The sequence below is a fragment of the Lepidochelys kempii genome, chromosome 11 (genome assembly GCF_965140265.1).
Source record: "Lepidochelys kempii isolate rLepKem1 chromosome 11, rLepKem1.hap2, whole genome shotgun sequence".
Classification (NCBI taxonomy): Eukaryota; Metazoa; Chordata; order Testudines; family Cheloniidae; genus Lepidochelys; species Lepidochelys kempii.
The window spans coordinates 19,914,812-19,932,839 of NC_133266.1; the positions used below are offsets into that span (position 1 = coordinate 19,914,812).

The 18,028-nt window shown below is 43.9% G+C and overlaps 1 protein-coding gene across 1 annotated transcript in view; it reads left to right on the forward strand.

The window, feature by feature from the left end:
• Positions 1-3,504: 3,504 nt before the first annotated feature.
• The window catches only part of HNMT (histamine N-methyltransferase), a 51,905-nt gene continuing 37,381 nt past the window's right edge, over positions 3,505-18,028 (forward strand). Inside the window, exon 1 of the mRNA XM_073305369.1 lies at positions 3,505-3,641. The gene's annotated coding sequence lies outside the window, so the exon portion shown is untranslated. The remainder of the gene's footprint in view (positions 3,642-18,028) is intronic.

Consider the following 18,028-nt stretch of genomic DNA (forward strand, 5'->3'; position numbering starts at 1 on the left):
GCTCATGCTCAAATAAATTGGTTAGTCTCTAAGGTGCCACAAGTACTCCTTTTCTTTTTGCGAATACAGACTAACACGGCTGTTACTCTGAAACCAAATTAACTAGATGGCTTTTAAAATATATTAATAATAGTAATGCACTGATTTTTTATTTTTAACTAGCTGTGACATGGCTGATACTGTTCTAGGGATCGTACATTCTCCTCTGTTATAGGCAGCCAGCCACATACCCACACCCCAGCTGGGAACCCGGTATCCCCCTCCACCACCCCCACCCCATACAGTGCTTTGCCTCTAAGAGTTTAGAAGAAGTAACTAGAATTCTAATTGATTTTCCACTAGAAAGGATGTCGGTGCACACAATTATAAAGGGCCCTTTTACCTACTTCAGAAAGGTTCCATTAGTATCCGAGATCAAAAAAATGACCCAGCCCCCCTTTGCAATTCCCAGTGCCTACTAGGTCCCATTTAGGTGGTAAAGGAAAGAGAACAAACAGTTAATGAAAGATTAGGCAATATGGAGATGCCCAGGGGATGGGGGGTTATAAGGCTATTTCCTGATGTGCGTGAGGTCTGAACACTAATCAAGGGTTATAAAGTGGCTGTTGCTGCTCCCTGTGGAGGACCATGAGGATGAGCCGAGGGAGTTTGACTGAACTTGTAAGAGAGTCCACGTTGGTTCTTAGAAGAAAAGACCAAGCTGCGGGATACAAACAATGTGAAGGCTCAAAGGTTTATGAACTGAGAACTTGGGCTCTATTGTGTGAGGTCAAATACCTATTAATGTTTAGCCTGCATAGTTCTTAGAGCCCATTTCAGTTTGACTTTTCATGGTTGTGGCTAGAAGAGAATGACTTTTTTTTGCCTTTTCTCTCTGTATTACATAGAATCATAGAATATCAGGGTTGGAAGGGACCTCAGGAGGTCATCTAGTCCAACCCCCTGCTCAAAGCAGGACCAATCCCCAGTTTTTGGGCCAGATCCCTAAATTGCCCCCTCAAGGATTGAACTCACAACCCTGGGTTTAGCAGGCCAATGCTCAAACCACTGAGCTATCCCTCCCCCCAATATGGAGAGTGTCTTATTTGAACACAGTCATAATTTGGTTGATTTGAAGGATTCAGCTGCTATTTGAAAATGAAGGAATCTCTACTCTTGGGGCAGCTAGAGAAAACAGGTGGGATTCACTGATTCATAAATTCTAAAGCCAGAAGGGACCATTGTGATCATCAGTCTGATCTCCTGTAAACAAGGTCATAGAACTTTCCCAAAATAATTCTTAGAGCATGTCTTTTAGAAAAACAACCAATCTTGATTGAAAAATTGCTAGTGGTAGAGAATCCACCACAATCCTTGGTAAATTTGTTCCAATGGTTAATTACTCTTCTGTTTTAAAACAAATGTCACGCCTTAATTCCAGTCTGTATTTGTTTATCTTCAACTTCCAGCCACTGGATCATGTTATACCTTTCTCTGCTAGATTGAAGAGCCCATTATTAAATATTTGTTCCCCATGTAGATACTTATAGACCGTATTCAATTAGCCCTTTAGCGTTCTCTTTTTTATGCTAAATAGGACTGAGCTCTTTTGAGTCAATCACTAATCCTTTAATCGTTCTTGTGGCTCTTCTCTGAACCCTCTCCAATTTATCAACAACCTTCTTGAATTGTGAGAACTCGACACAGATTTCCAGCTGCAGTTGCTGCCTATCTCTGGAACTGGAGCAAACTCCTTGACTTGGTCCTTGGCTTAGTTTTTCCTTATTTCTTACTCAGGCAAATGCCCAATGACTTTGCTAAGAGTTTTCCTGTGCACCGACTGAATTAAAGCTAACAAAGAACCTAAGGCTATGGCCCATACAAGAGCAATACTTAAGTATAAAGATGGCACAGAGGATTCCATCTTAAGAAAAAAAAACAAACACATAAAGAAACAGGGATGCCTTTGTCTCTATGTAAACGAAAGACGAATAAGAATCAAAATAGTAGTGTAGCTATTTCATAAAACCATGGTATCTTTGAAATTACCAGATCACCATTTATTTAATCAGGAAAATAGCTGGGGTTTTAACTAACTGCAATACAAAGCCTGCATGAATGAGAGACTGAACAGGAGGAGCTGGGTGTGAGAATATCTTGGGAGGATATGAGGCTTGAAAAAAGCAATGATACAAGCAGACTGCCTGCAATGGTACTGACTGGATTGAGGTGAGGGGTTGGCTGGCAAGGGAGAGCAGGAAACATTCCTATAGATAAGAAAGGCGAGTGAAAGGGCTACAGTGCTGATCATAAGACTGTCAGTTACCCACACTTTGACAGGAATAGGAATTCAAAGAATGACACATTGGAAAATACCAATTTCTATAGGTAGTACAGAGCCACTTTCTTATTGTATCATTTGCTGGCAGTCAATGCTATAGTTTATAATATGTTCAGACATTCATTACAGCCCCTGTTTTTACATGCTCATAGATTTCTGAAAAATTCTCCTTTTCAAAGGAAATCTTCCATGCCTGGCCTCAGTCCATATGTGCCTTTAGTTTAATGTTCGAGCAAACTCCATTCACTCTTTTTGAGTCCTGGTTAAAAAGAAGGGAAAAAAACATTTTTCAGTCCCAGAAAAGCTTTAAAGACTTTTGTGCATGCATGTGAAAATGGGTGAACTTTGGAAGTGGGAACTTTCTAGTTAAAGCTACTGTAGTTTCCAGACTCACTTCCAATTAAAAATAACGGAGTTATATGTAACTGAAAAGCTGCTATTGTACTTTACAGCTAAGTTATAATACTGCTGATGGGATGGTGGGATGATCTATGTACATACTACCAATAAGTAGTAGCTATGGAGGTTTGGGTTTGTGCTGATATTTCACTGTGAAATTCCATATTTGTGCACACATTTATGGAAGTACACAGTGAAATCAATTGTGAAATGAGTGTTTTAGGGAATTAATTGTAGCCTGGCCTTATCTAGGGAAGCAATTTAAGCTTGTTCGATGACTGGCCCTAAGTTTACACTTTGTATTTCTCTTATTGTGGAAAATGAAAATTACTGGGGATGAGTTTTTCTCTTTTGACAGGCAATTTCACTTTCAGGTCCTTAGGAGTGCAACATTTGGGTTTCCATAAGAATGGCCAAACTAGGGCAGCCCAATGGTCTATCTAGCCCGGAATCATGTCTTCCAACAATAGCCAATGCCAGGTGCTTCAGAGGGATAGAACAGAACAGGCAAGCATGGAGTTTCAAACACTACATGGCAATATTTGTTTAATATCTGTCCCCCCAGATTTTTTTTTAATTGTTTGTGGAAATGTTAGTAATATCAGGATTTTATAAAAGCTTGTTTTTGTTTGTTTGACAAAAAAAATATATTTGTTTGTTTGACACTACATATATCACACACACAAACACACACACACACACATTCAATTTGGCTGTGTCCCTTTAAATCTTAATCTATTAAAGTCTGCAGTTTGTTTCTTATAGACTCTAACTCCCACTCATTCTTGAGAGGCAGAGGGTTAAACAGGGCTGCAGTGAGACACACCAGATGGACAACAGGCTGCCACAGAGTCTGGGGCATGTGCACATCTATGAGGTGGACCCACGAGCACTCTGAAGGGCACTTTTGGAGCCTATAGTGGTAAGTCATGTTGAAGTAACTATTATCTTTTTTTTTTCTTTCTAACTATACTATGGGTATGTCTACACTATGAAATTAGGTCGAATTTATAGAAGTCGGTTTTTTAGAAATCGGTTTTATATATTCGAGTGTGTGTGTCCCCACAGAAAATGCTCTAAGTGCATTAAGTGCATTAACTCGGCGGAGCGCTTCCACAGTACCGAGGCAAGCGTCGACTTCTGGAGTGTTGCACTGTGGGTAGCTATCCCACAGTTCCCGCAGTCTCCACTGCCCATTGGAATTCTGGGTTGAGATCCCAATGCCTGATGGGGCTAAAACATTGTCGCGGGTGGTTCTGGGTACATATTGTCAGGCCCCCGTTCCCTCCCTCCCCCCGTGAAAGCAAGGGCAGACAATCATTTCGCGCCTTTTTTCTGTGCGGATGCCATACCAAGGCAAGCATGGAGGCCGCTGAGCTCATTTTGGCAATTAGGAGCACATTAACCACCACACGCATTATCCAGCAGTATATGCAGCACCAGAACATGGCAACGTGATACCGGGCGAGGAGGCGACGTCAGCGCGGTCCCGTGAGTGATCAGGACATGGACACAGATTTCTCTGAAAGCATGGGCCCTGACAATGCATGCATCATGGTGCTAATGGGGCAGGTTCATGCTGTGGAACGCCGATTCTGGGCTCGGGAAACAAGCACAGACTGGTGGGACCGCATAGTGTTGCAGGTCTGGGACGATTCCCAGTGGCTGCGAAACTTTCGCATGCGTAGGGGCACTTTCATGGAACTTTGTGACTTGCTTTCCCCTGCCCTGAAGCGCATGAATACCAAGATGAGAGCAGCCCTCACAGTTGAGAAGCGAGTGGCGATAGCCCTGTGGAAGCTTGCAACGCCAGACAGCTACCGGTCAGTTGGGAATCAATTTCGAGTGGGCAAATCTACTGTGGGGGCTGCTGTGATGCAAGTAGCTCACGCAATCAAAGATCTGCTGATATCAAGGGTAGTGACCCTGGGAAATGTGCAGGTCATAGTGGATGGCTTTGCTGCAATGGGATTCCCTAACTGTGGTGGGGCTATAGACGGAACCCATATCCCTATCTTGGCACCGGAGCACCAAGCCGCCGAGTACATAAACCGCAAGGGGTACTTTTCAATAGTGCTGCAAGCTCTGGTGGATCACAAGGGACGTTTCATCAACATCAACGTGGGATGGCCGGGAAAGGTGCATGATGCTCGCATCTTCAGGAACTCTGGTCTGTTTCAAAAGCTGCAGGAAGGGACTTTATTCCCAGACCAGAAAATAACTGTTGGGGATGTTGAAATGCCTATATGTATCCTTGGGGACCCAGCCTACCCCTTAATGCCATGGCTCATGAAGCCGTACACAGGCAGCCTGAACAGTAGTCAGGAGCTGTTCAACTACAGGCTGAGCAAGTGCAGAATGGTGGTAGAATGTGCATTTGGATGTTTAAAGGCGCGCTGGCGCAGTTTACTGACTCGCTTAGACCTCAGCGAAACCAATATTCCCACTGTTATTACTGCTTGCTGTGTGCTCCACAATATCTGTGAGAGTAAGGGGGAGACGTTTATGGCGGGGTGGGAGGTTGAGGCAAATCACCTAGCTGCTGGTTACGCGCAGCCAGACACCAGGGTGGTTAGAAGAGCACAGGAGGGCGCGGTACGCATCAGAGAAGCTTTGAAAACCAGTTTCATGACTGGCCAGGCTACGGTGTGAAAGTTCTGTTTGTTTCTCCTTGATGAAACCCCCCCCGCCCCTTGGTTCACTCTACTTCCCTGTAAGCTAACCACCCTCCCCTCCTCCCTTTAATCACCGCTTGCAGAGGCAATAAAGTCATTGCTGCTTCGCAGTCATGCATTCGTTATTCATTCATCACACAAATAGGGAGATGACTACCAAGGTATCCCAGGAGGGGTGGTGGAGGAGGGAAGGAAAATGCCACACAGCACTTTAAGCACAGCACTTTAAAAGTTTACAACTTTAAAATTTATTGAATGACAGCCTTCTTTTTTTTGGGCAATCCTCTGTGGTGGAGTGGCTGGTTGGCCGGAGGCCCCCCCACCGCGTTCTTGGGCGTCTGGGTGTGGAGGCTATGGAACTTGGGGAGGAGGGCGGTTGGTTACAGAGGGGCAGCAGTGGCAGTCTGTGCTCCAGCTTCCTTTGCTGCACCTCAACCATACACTGGAGCATACCGGTTTGGTCCTGCAGCAGCCTCAGCATTGAATCCTGCCTCCTCTCATCACGCTGCCACCACATTTGAGCTTCAGCCCTGTCTTCAACCCGCCACTTACTCTCTTCAGCTCGCCACTTACTCTCTTCAGCCCTCCACCTCTCCTCCCGGTCATTTTGTGCTTTCCTGCACTCTGACATTATTTGCCTCCACGCATTCGTCTGTGCTCTGTCAGTGTGGGAGGACAGCATGAGCTCGGAGAACATTTCATCGCGAGTGCGTTTTTTTTTCTTTCTAAGCTTCACTAGCCTCTGGGAAGGAGAAGATCCTGTGATCATTGAAACACATGCAGCTGGTGGAGAAAAAAAAAGGGACAACGGTATTTAAAAAGACACATTTTATAAAACAGTCGCTACACTCGATCAGGGTAAACCTTGCTGTTAACATTACATACATAGCACATGTGCTTTCGTTACAAGGTCGCATTTTGCCTCCTCCCACCGCGTGACTACCCCCTCAACCTTCCCCCCTCCCTGTGGCTAACAGCGGGGAACATTTCTATTTAGCCACAGGCAAACAGCCCTGCAGGAATGGGCTCCTCTGAGTGTCCCCTGAAGAAAAGCACCCTATTTCAACCAGGTGACCATGAATTATATCTCACTCTCCTGAGGATAACACAGAGAGATAAAGAACGGATTTTGGTTGAATGCCAGCAAACATACACTGCAATGCTTTGTTCTACAGTGATTCCCGAGTACGTGTTACTGGCCTGGAGTGGTAAAGTGTCCTACCATGAAGGACGAAATAAGGCTGCCCTCCCCAGAAACCTTTTGCAAAGGCTTTAGGACTACATCTAGGAGAACCGCAAATGCCAGGGCAAAGTAATCCTTTCACATGCTTGCTTTTAAACCATGTATAGCATTTTAAAAGGTACACTCACCAGAGGTCCCTTCTCCGCCTGCTGGGTCCAGGAGGCAGCCTTGGGTGGGTTCGGGGGGTACTGGCTCCAGGTCTAGGGTGAGAAACAGTTCCTGGCTGTCGGGAAAACCGGTTTCTCCGCTTGCTTGCTGTGAGCTATCTACAACCTCCTCCTCATCATCATCTTCTTCGTCCCCAAAACCTACTTCCGTATTGCCTCCATCTCCATTGAAGGAGTCAAACAACATGGCTGGGGTAGTGGTGGCTGAACCCCCTAAAATGGCATGCAGCTCGTCATAGAAGCAGCATTTTTGGGGCTCTGACCCGCAGCGGCCATTTGCCTCTCTGGTTTTCTGGTAGGCTTGCCTCAGCTCCTTCAGTTTCACGCGGCACTGCTTCGGGTCCCTGTTATGGCCTCTGTCCTTCATGCCCTGGGAGATTTTGACAAAGGTTTTGGCATTTCGAAAACTGGAACGGAGTTCTGATAGCACGGATTCCTCTCCCCAAACAGCGATCAGATCCCCGTACCTCCCGTTCGGTCCATGCTGGAGCTCTTTTGCAATTCTGGGACTCCATCATGGTCACCTGTGCTGATGAGCTCTGCATGGTCACCTGCAGCTTGCCACGCTGGCCAAACAGGAAATGAGATTCAAAAGTTCGCGGTTCTTTTCCTGTCTACCTGACCAGTGCATCTGAGTTGAGAGTGCTGTCCAGAGCGGTCAGAATGGAGCACTCTGGGATAGCTCCCTGAGGCCAATACCATCGAATTGTGTCCACAGTACCCCAAATTCGAGCCGGCAATGTCGATTTAAGCGCTAATCCACTTGTCAGGGGTGGAGTAAGGAAATCGATTTTAAGAGCCCTTTAAGTCGAAATAAAGGACTTCATTGTGTGGACGGGTGCAGGTTTAAATCGATTTAACGCTGCTAAATTCAACCTAAAGTCCTAGTGTAGACCAGGGCTATGTGCATTCAGCTACTCAGAAACAGTGTGTCAGTTTAATTATCCTCTGTTGCCCGTTGCTCATGATGATGACGTACAAAGGCTGTAGGTACTGTTCCCATGCAAGTCACTGCTGTAACTTGGAGTGGAATGAATATCTGTGGTACTAAATTTTACTAGTATTTCACTTATTTCCCTCTGAACATTGTGAGACGTACTGGTAGAAGTGGAGAATAAGGAGGATACGCTACAGAATTATATTAATTTTAACAAATGACTTGGGATTGATATAGGCTGGGTTAATTAGTTCAGAGAAGGTAACAGTTCTCTCAACTTTTCTTCATTGCAAGAACTGATCTTGAATTAAGGCCTTTATTAAGATTCTGGAGGTTTCGGGGGGGGGGGGGGGGGGGTTGTTTTTTTTTCCTGATGCTTTGCCGAATCTGGAAGCAGAAGTACTGAAATATCATCAGAGACTGCACGCATATTTCCATCCATGCCCAGAAGCAGAGGGGCAGGCCTCATGGAAATCTCATGAGAGAGGCTATTCTTGTGGTCTGCCTTCCCCAGTTTTCAGATACATTTCCAAATGCCTGGCCCGATTCTCCTCTAACATGGGTTTAAAAGTATTCTAACTCCAATGAAGTCAGTAATGTCAGAGGGAGAAAAATAAGGCTCTTGGATGCTTAGATAAACTGAACCTGATCTCCCAGCCTCCTGTGATTCACTATCTTCAGTACAGCTCCCATGGAGTGATTAAAGGATGGAAAACATGCTTGAGACTAATAAACTCAGGGAGCTCTATCTATTTAATTCATCAAAGAGAAGGTTATGGACTGATTTTATCAGTCTGTAAGTACCTACATGGGGAACAGAAATGTGATAATAGAAGGTTCTTTGATCTAGTTGACAAAGGTATAACAATATCCAATGGCTGAAAGTTGAAGCTAGACAAAGTAGGCTAGAAATAAGGTGCAATTTTTTAACAGTGAGGGTAATTAACCATTGGAATAATTTACCAAGAGCTTAGATTGTTTCTCCATCACTGAATATTTTAAAATCAAGACTGGATGGCTTTTTAAAAGAGATTGTCTTGTTCCACCAGGAATTAATTCAGGAAGGCCTATGGCCTGTGTTCTACAGGAGGTCAGACTAGATTATCACAATAGCTTTATAATCTATCTATTCTATAAACTGTGAATTTTCTTATCCTCCCCACCCACATGGGAGAGGGGACAGGAGAGCTTGGCAGCCCTATTGAGGGCACTCGGACAGGGATCATCCAGCAGCATGTATATGTGTGCGTGTGCATGCAAATGTGTGGAGGTCTCCAAGAAGTTTGGCCTTCTACAGCCAGACATTTTCTGTGCCTCTTCCTCCTCCTCCTCTCTTGGTATATTGCTTTCTGCAGAGGAAATGAGGCAAAATCAGCTTTGTAGGCAGCTTCTGAAGATAGCAGGGTAGACTCAAACACTTAAAAATCCAGATGTCATATGGTGAATACAATTTGGGGGAGGGACTAAAGCTCAGCCGGTTCCTGACCAATGCTGACCCTGAGGACAGATCAGAAAAGAGCTCCTTGTGTTCACATACTCAGTAGCAGCCTTATTGATTTATAGGGTTTTTAATCCTCCTAGCATAAGAGAATCTCACAGATATGAATGAATTTGCTTCACAACTCTACTGTGGGCCAGCAAAGTAGTATTAGCTCCATTTCACAGATGGGGAACACTAAGGGAGGGGTAGACTATGAGACTTGCCCAAGGTCACAGAGGAACACTGTGCTAGAACCAGGAGTGGACCCCAGATCTGCTTCGTCCTAGCGCAGAGCTCGATCACATGAATTCAGTACCTTCCTCAGCGTATTCTAAACGAAATGGGTGCAGTTGTCCTCTTACACCAGTCTAAATCAAAGTAACACCTACAGTCTAAAACCAGAATGAGAGGAAACTGCGCCCAATAGTAACTTGTTCTCTTTACACATTGTGCTATCACTGTAGAGAGCAATAATATCTAAGCCCAATAGCTTCTCATCCTGTTTATTCCTGTAAACTTAAAAATATTTAAACAAGTTTTGTCAAGAGCAAACTCCATTCCAGGCTGAAAGAACTTGTTTGCTAAGATTCAGCCCTGAATGAATTGTTATGAGTAATGGACATGCCCCTAGTATGTGCTTTTATAATGACACTTATGATATGATCAGATTAAGTGCACATACGAATGATAGTGCTATAATAAGAAAGAAGCCAACACATAACTATAGAAGGAGTTCTCAAATATTAGGGAAGGTACTAATGGCACAAAATATTACATTTCCAATAAAGAGATTTAGAGTGAATGCAAAATGCAGAGGAGAAATGACTGGAATCAAACTGACAGCAGATGTCACTGCAACATTCTTCGAATAGCTAGTGAATATGGCCTAGAAAGAAGGTGTTCAAATTCTTGTATATCCTTTTTAAAATATGGCTTCTACTAATCATGTAATCTAATTAGTCAGTAATTATACGAGGCAAGGAAAATTAATAATGCTGGCTTTACTAGTTGCGAATGTATGTTATATAGACATTGGAAAGTCAGTGATTTTCTGAACCTTAAAGATTTGTTGCAGGCAATGTCTGATGTGACAACCTATGCAAGAAAAAGATTTTGACGTACAAAGCTCATGGGTCTGCCCCGCTTTCCACCTGGAGTAGTCATGTATGCCGTGTCAAAGTGGGTGCAAACTGATGCCATTCTAATCCAGTATACCTTCACACTCACGTTGCTACGGTGCAACTGACTACCCACGATGCAAGGTGGGAGAGATAGAAGCCTGAGGAGTCAAGGGAAGAAGGTATTTACTAACTGTAAAAGAATAGAACAGATGTTATATACAGAGCTTGAGCAAAATAATATACTTTTACTGAATCCGATAATGGCTTGAAGAATCTAGCCTAGAGCTGTTAGTGATAGTGATATGGGCACAGCAATAGGACTGTTAACACATTTACACAAAGGCATTTAGAATACACACCAAGTGAAATGTTTTAGCATAAATCTATACTATATACTGGATTGAGAGAAAGTGAGTACATGGTGATATGGTAGTATAAATTCATTAGTTGCATCAATTTGGGAGGGCTGCACAAATTATTTGCAGATGATGAAGCCACGTGTGAGTCACACGTGCGGATAGAAATTTTAAACTATTGGGCACTTTCATTTATTTTGATAAGATGTACATTTCACTGCTAAACTATTAGAGCAGTTCACAAATATTATATTAGTGTTCTTTTGTATACATGTGTACATATGCCTGCAACAGTTGCTTTAGTACCATTAGTTCAGCTATGCAGGCACCAAAAGAAGAGAATTATACAGATACTTTGTAGAAATCTCCTAAAATTATCTAAACTATCTTTTTCTATGCAGAATTTCTGTTGCTGTTTTACTCTGAGATAGCGCGGGCTAGAAACTAAAGTCTTGTATCATTAGAAAAGAGGGAAACTCTCAGCGCCTCTTCGCTGGTAGAAAGGAGCCATTTCTAGTCCTTATGCTCCATGAGACATTGTGGGCTAGATCTTCAGCTGTTCCCTTTGCACTCCCCCAATCCCAGGGCTAGTTTTCCAGCATAGGTTAGAGCGGTCTGTAGGCTTAAAGTTGCTTCTGAAGTTGTATTGTGTGCTGTAAGGTGGAGATCTGGGCCATCTTGCCTGATTCACCACTGCCATAAATTCTGTAGAAAAGTAGCATTTAAACCAGTTGGGTCCATAGCGATCAAATTCTGCAGGACTTTTCCATAAAGGTTTCACTCAGTTCAGTGTATTTATACTCCTTTAGTTGCCAGTTGCAAACATTTCTGAAACGTGAATATCAGGCTGGTAGCCAAGATTAGTTTAATCAAGACAGAATTTTTGTCTTCATCTGCTTTAGGTGGAAGTGGGTAGTAGTTTATAGAAGTTAGGTCAATCAGATAGGGAATAGAGCACTTGATGTGCTTTGCCAGTCACAAATCACAAATGTTGAATGCTGTTTACAGAACAGTTCACAAACAATCCTTAGCTCAAATGGGCTCATAAAACCAGTTGTACAATGATTTTTAATAAGGAACAGATTTATGAAAATTGTGATCCATTCATGGGTAACACACATAAAGGGACGGAGTGATACATTTATTGAATAGAGTACTTGTGGCACCTTAGAGACTAACCAATTTATTTGAGCATGAGCTTTCGTGAGCTACAGCTCACTTCATCGGATGCATACTGTGGAAACTGCAGAAGACATTATATACACAGAGACCATGAAACAATACCTCCTCCCATCCCACTCTCCTGCTAGTAATAGCTTATCTAAAGTGATCATCAAGTTGGGCCATTTCCAGCACAAATCCAGGTTTTCTCACCCCTCTGCCCCCCCCCCCCCCCCCAAACTCACTCTCCTGCTGGTAATAGCCCATCCAAAGTGACCACTCCGTTTACAATGTGTATGATAATCAAGGTGGGCCATTTCCAGCACAAATCCAGGTTTTCTCACCCCCCCACCCCCCTCCAAAAACCACACACACAAACTCACTCTCCTGCTGGTAATAGCTTATCCAAAGTGACCACTCTCCCTACAATGTGCATGATAATCAAGGTGGGCCATTTCCAGCACAAATCCAGGTTTTCTCACCCGCCTCCCCCCCACCCAAACTCACTCGCCTGCTGGCAATAGCTCATCCAAACTGACCACTCTCCTTACAATGTGCATGATAATCAAGGTGGGCCATTTCCAGCATAAATCCAAGTTTAACCAGACCGTCGGGGACGGGGGGGGGGGGGTAGAAAAAAACAAGGGGAAATAGGCTACCTTGCATAATGACTTAGCCACTCCCAGTCTCTATTTAAGCCTAAATTAATAGTATCCAATTTGCAAATGAATTCCAATTCAGCAGTTTCTCGCTGGAGTCTGGATTTGAAGTTTTTTTGTTGTAAGATAGAGACCTTTATGTCTGTGATTGTGTGACCAGGGAGATTGAAGTGTTCTCCGACTGGTTTATGAATGTTATAATTCTTGACATCTGATTTGTGTCCATTTATTCTTTTACGTGGAGACTGTCCAGTTTGACCAATGTACATGGCAGAGGGGCATTGCTGGCACATGATGGCATAGATCACATTGGTGGATGTGCAGGTGAACGAGCCTCTGATAGTGTGGCTGATGTTATTAGGCCCTTTGATGGTGTCCCTTGAATAGATATGTGGGCACAGTTGGCAACAGGCTTTGTTGCAAGGATAGGTTCCTGGGTTAGTGGTTCTGTTGTGTGGTATGTGGTTGTTGGTGAGTATTTGCTTCAGGTTGGGGGGCTGTCTGTAGGCAAGGACTGGCCTGTCTCCCAAGATTTGTGAGAGTGCTGGGTCATCCTTCAGGATAGGTTGTAGATCCTTAATAATGCGTTGGAGGGGTTTTAGTTGGGGGCTGAAGGTGACGGCTAGTGGCGTTCTGTTATTTTCTTTGTTAGGCCTGTCCTGTAGTAGGTGACTTTTGGGAACTCTTCTGGCTCTATCAATCTGTTTCTTCACTTCCGCAGGTGGGTACTGTAGTTGTAAGAATGCTTGATAGAGATCTTGTAGGTGTTTGTCTCTTGTTAGGATATAGATATTCAGGCCTGTCTGCAAAGGCCTGTACTCTAAGAATTTAGGTGTATTCTTATCACTTGGCTAGTGATAGAGGTGTAAAAGAGAGAATCAAAATCACTGTCTGCTGGTGTAAGGGCCTTCTCTTACTGTGACAGTCTGAGGCCCTGTTCTTAGGCTAAGGCCTTTGGCTAAGCAGCAGAGGCAGCCATAAGCTGGGAAGCGAACGGTCACATCCTCACATTCCAAACTAGTCACATTGAAATTAGGCTATTGGGCTGTTAGGCACTATCAGGACAGGATTGTATTCCTATCACCTCCAGAGAAAGGGAAGAGCCTAGAAAATGTAAAAGGAAACTTAGTTTGATAGCATCCTGTCTGGCAAGAACTCACTTATCAATAGCTGGGATGTGAAATCCTCACTTCTGTATTGTTTTGTCATTATAGTTCCCACTTTGCTGTTGTTTGTCTGTATAATCTCTGTCTGGTTCTGTGATTGTTCCTGTCTGCTGTATAATTAATTTTGCTGGGTGTAAACTAATTGAGGTGGTGGGATATAATTGGTTACATAATCATGTTACAATATGTTAGGATTGGTTAGTTAAATTTCAGGAAAATGATTGGTTAAGGTATAGCTAAGCAGAACTCAAGTTTTACTATATAATCTGTAGTCAATGAGGAAGTGACTGGGGTGGGGTGTGGGTGGGGGTGGGGGTGGGCATGGGCATGTGGGTGTGTGAGATGGGAACAGGGAATGGGGGTAAGAAAATTGGAATCATGTTTTGCTAAAGGGGGAAATGGGAACAGGGAATGGGAGTAAGAAAATTGGAATCATGTTTTGCTAAAGGGGGAGATGGGAACAGGGAATGGGAGTAAGGAAGTTGGAATCATGTTTGGCTAAGGGCAGGAATGGGAACAGGGACACAGGTGTAAGGCTCTGTGGTGTCAGAGCTGGGAAGGAGGATACTAAGGAAGGAAACTGGAATCATGCTTGCTGGAAGTTCACCCCAATAAACATCGAATTGTTTGCACCTTTGGACTTCGGGTATTGTTGCTCTCTGTTCATGCGAGAAGGACCAGGGAAGTAAGTGGGTGAAGGAATAAGCCCCCTAACATCTCTGTCTGAGGGGTTGGAGCAAATGCAGTTGTATTGCAGAGCTTGGCTGTAGACGATGGATCATGTGGTGTGGTCAGGGTGAAAGCTGGAGGCATGTAGGTAGGAATATACATATTGTGAGGAAAGTGGTCACTTTGGATAAGCTATTACCAGCAGGAGAGTGAGTTTGGGGGGGGGGGGGTGGAGGGTGAGAAAACCTGGATTTGTGCTGGAAATGGCCCAACTTGATGATCACTTTAGATAAGCTATTACCAGCAGGAGGGTGGGGTGGGAGGAGGTATTGTTTCATGGTCTCTCTGTATATAATGTTTTCTGCAGTTTCCACAGTATGCATCCGATGAAGTGAGCTGTAGCTCACGAAAGCTCATGCTCAAATAAATTGGTTAGTCTCTAAGGTGCCACAAGTACTCCTTTTCTTTTTGCAAATACAGACTAACACGGCTGTTACTCTGAAACCTGCCATTGAATAGAGTGTTCACAATGAAAAATTTAGTCAGTTCTAAGTCTGGCCACTTGTTGTCATTCAACATATCATGACACTTTTATGTAAGAGTAGGGCTGTCAGCACTGGCATATTGAAATTTTCTGAAGATAAGCAATACAATTGATCAACCTAAATTTCCCATGATAAAGGATGCTTTTTCACGTGCTATCTAAACTGCTGTATGGGGTTGAGCTGTTAAACAGTTGCTATAGTTTATCCTGGAGGTGGCTCTATTACAGTGGTGAGTGACGTAGTGATTGGAGGTGTGCGGGTGAGACAGTAAAATATGAAACTATTGCTGTACATTTATTTCCACTATGTTAGTGGATCTGAAATCTGCTGAAATAAATTGAAATCAGTATTTATTTTCTTCTGTGCTGAGGTCAGCAGTGATGCTCCCCGAGGCCCCCACACAGAGGGAGGCCTCAGCATGTTGCTCAGCAACATGCTTACAGAGCAAGTACAACACCAGCAGCAGCTGGGATGAGTGCAGGAGAGTGTGTTGATCAACAAGAAGTTGGGGCCCTCCCTCAGTGCTGACAAGCACAAAAATTAATAAGCACAAACCAACTTAAACAAAAGTGCTCAAAATATGCCGTATGTTTCATGGGGGGGGGGGGAGGAGGGAAAGTTACAGTATATTCTGTAACATTTTGGGATCCTTGCAAATGAAAGGCATTGCCTAAGTGCAAGATATATATCCATAACATTAAACAGTTGCACAGGGGTCTGGACTGGGACTGGGACTATACAACATATTCATAATTTATCTGGAAAAGGGGGTAAACAGTGAGGTGGCAAAATTTTCAGATGATACGAAACTACTCAAGATAGTTAAGTCCAAAGCAGACTGCGAAGAGCTACAAAAGGATCTCACAAAACTGAGTGACTGGGCAACAAAATGGCAGATGAAATTCAATGTTGATAAATGCAGAGGATGTTGTGAAGGCCAAAACTATAACAGGGTTCAAAAAAGAACTAGATAAATTCATGGAAGATAGGTCCATCAATGGCTAGTAGCCAGGATGGACAGGGATGGTGTCCCAAGCCTCTGTTTGCCAGAAGCTGGGAATGGGCAACAGGGGATGGATCACTTGATGATTATCTGTTCTGTTCATTCTGTCTGGGGCTCCTGGCATTGACCGCTGTCAGAAGACAGGATACTGGGCTAGATGGACCTTTGGTCTGACCCAGTATGGTCGTTCTTATATATCAAACAACAGAGTTCAAAATTAAAGTGATACATATTGTAAAGAAAACAGTAAAAATGATGATCAATGAAGAGTTTAAGGGGCCTAATTTTTAAAGTAACTTTGACATGGTCTCTCTTTTTGAGGGTGCGGAAGGGAAGAGATCCACAAATAATTGCATGTGAAATTTTATGGGCATGGTTATTTGTGGGTGCAGCTGAGGCATCTGGAAGTCTACCTACCTCATCTGCAAGTGCAATCAGACAGGCAGATTGTTCCTATTTGCACCTATAAAGTACTGCATCTGCAAAAATTATTTGTGGGTGACAAAAAATGAGATTGAGATTTTTAAAAATTAGGCCATAAATCTTTCACACATGGACTGTAATTACATAGCATAGTACTGCTGATCTGCTATAGGGCTAACTGTACTAACGTAAGCAGGGTCTGAATGAGCTCTCTCTGACATCTAGCGATGAGCCGGGGGGAAAAGACTTCAGGAGCAGACCATGTTTGCATAGACATGCCTACTCTGTCCAGGTGCACAGCAGCTGGAGCTGCATTGCCAAAATTATCAATTCTGGCTTGTTGGGTTACACATCACTCTAGTATTTGAATGCAGGGGTAATAAAATGTTGTTATCGTTATTGTATGAGTAAAGGGCCACAGAATTGTGCTTGGCATGCCCTGACTGAGGGGAGGGTCACCCTCAACTGAACTTCACTGGCTAAGCAGAGCATAGGGATGACAAATCCAAGTGAAGATGAGAGTAGGTGGGGGACATCCTACCTGGTGATGTGGACTCTCCCCAAAGCATCCTAAACACCATTAGACCTGCCTGTTTCTAGTGTTTAGTGACAGCTGATTAGATTTAACTGACAGTCTTTGTTTCTAGTTGGTGATCCCTAGCGCTGACATTACTGCTGAGCTAGTCTAAGAGCTAAGCTCAGACCTTGTGTGAGGACAGTGAACACAGAGACTACACTGGCTGTGAGGTTCCCCACTACTTGCTGAAATCACCGAGGGCTGGGTTAAGTGGTAGAACCTCCGAATGTGGCATCATGGGAGCAGCAAGCAGAGGGGTGGCGGCCAAAGGGGCCAGCGGTGGTAGCTGCGAGCCATTTGCAGAAACAGCAGCAGAGGCATTGCTCAATTGTCCCCCCAACCCCGGGTGCAGGGGAGGTGAAACCTGTGAATGCACCTCTGAACTCTGGGTCTTTGCTAACCAAGGACAGCCAACTGTGTGTGAGGTGCAGAGGAGGGAGAGGGGAGTGCTGTGTTAAAAGGCCATTCATTCATTGGGCTTTCCCACCACAGGATGGGCAACTGACCAACATTATATGGGGTCTGGTTTGCTTATGGTCCCATGCTTTTGAATGTGATGTTTTCCCACATTAACGCTGGATTCCCTTTCCCTTTTATTAAGCGTTCTCTTTTGTTATACACAGACTCAGTGCTTGTGAGTGGGGAAGTATTGCCCCTTAGAGGTGGCCGGGGTGATGTTCGGTTTTTTGAGATTCCTGGGTAGGGGCTTGAGATGGCTCTGTTTTGTATTGTTAGGAGGAATGCCTAGACATTGAACCTGACCTTTGTTGCTGCCGACTCCCCCTGGCAGAAGGGTTGCACTAAATACCAAGTTTATCTTGGCCTTATTCAGTAAGCTATCTAAAGTATAATGGCGAGAACCAATTTAATAAATGAGCTGCTGGAATTAGAGAGGACAGTTCTAGCCTTGTGAGAGGGTATGTGGGCACGTCTGTACAAAGCTTGGAGAATTTCCATTTTAATAACAAGAACCTTGGAGAAACATGAACAATAACTTGTCTGTTCTTTGCAATGGACAGTTCAGTTGTCCTGCAAAATGAGATTTTGCTAGCCTAATACAGAAATCTTGTTATCAAGTGTGGCTTACATCAGTATGCTTTATTAGAAGACAGCAGAAGTAATTCTGC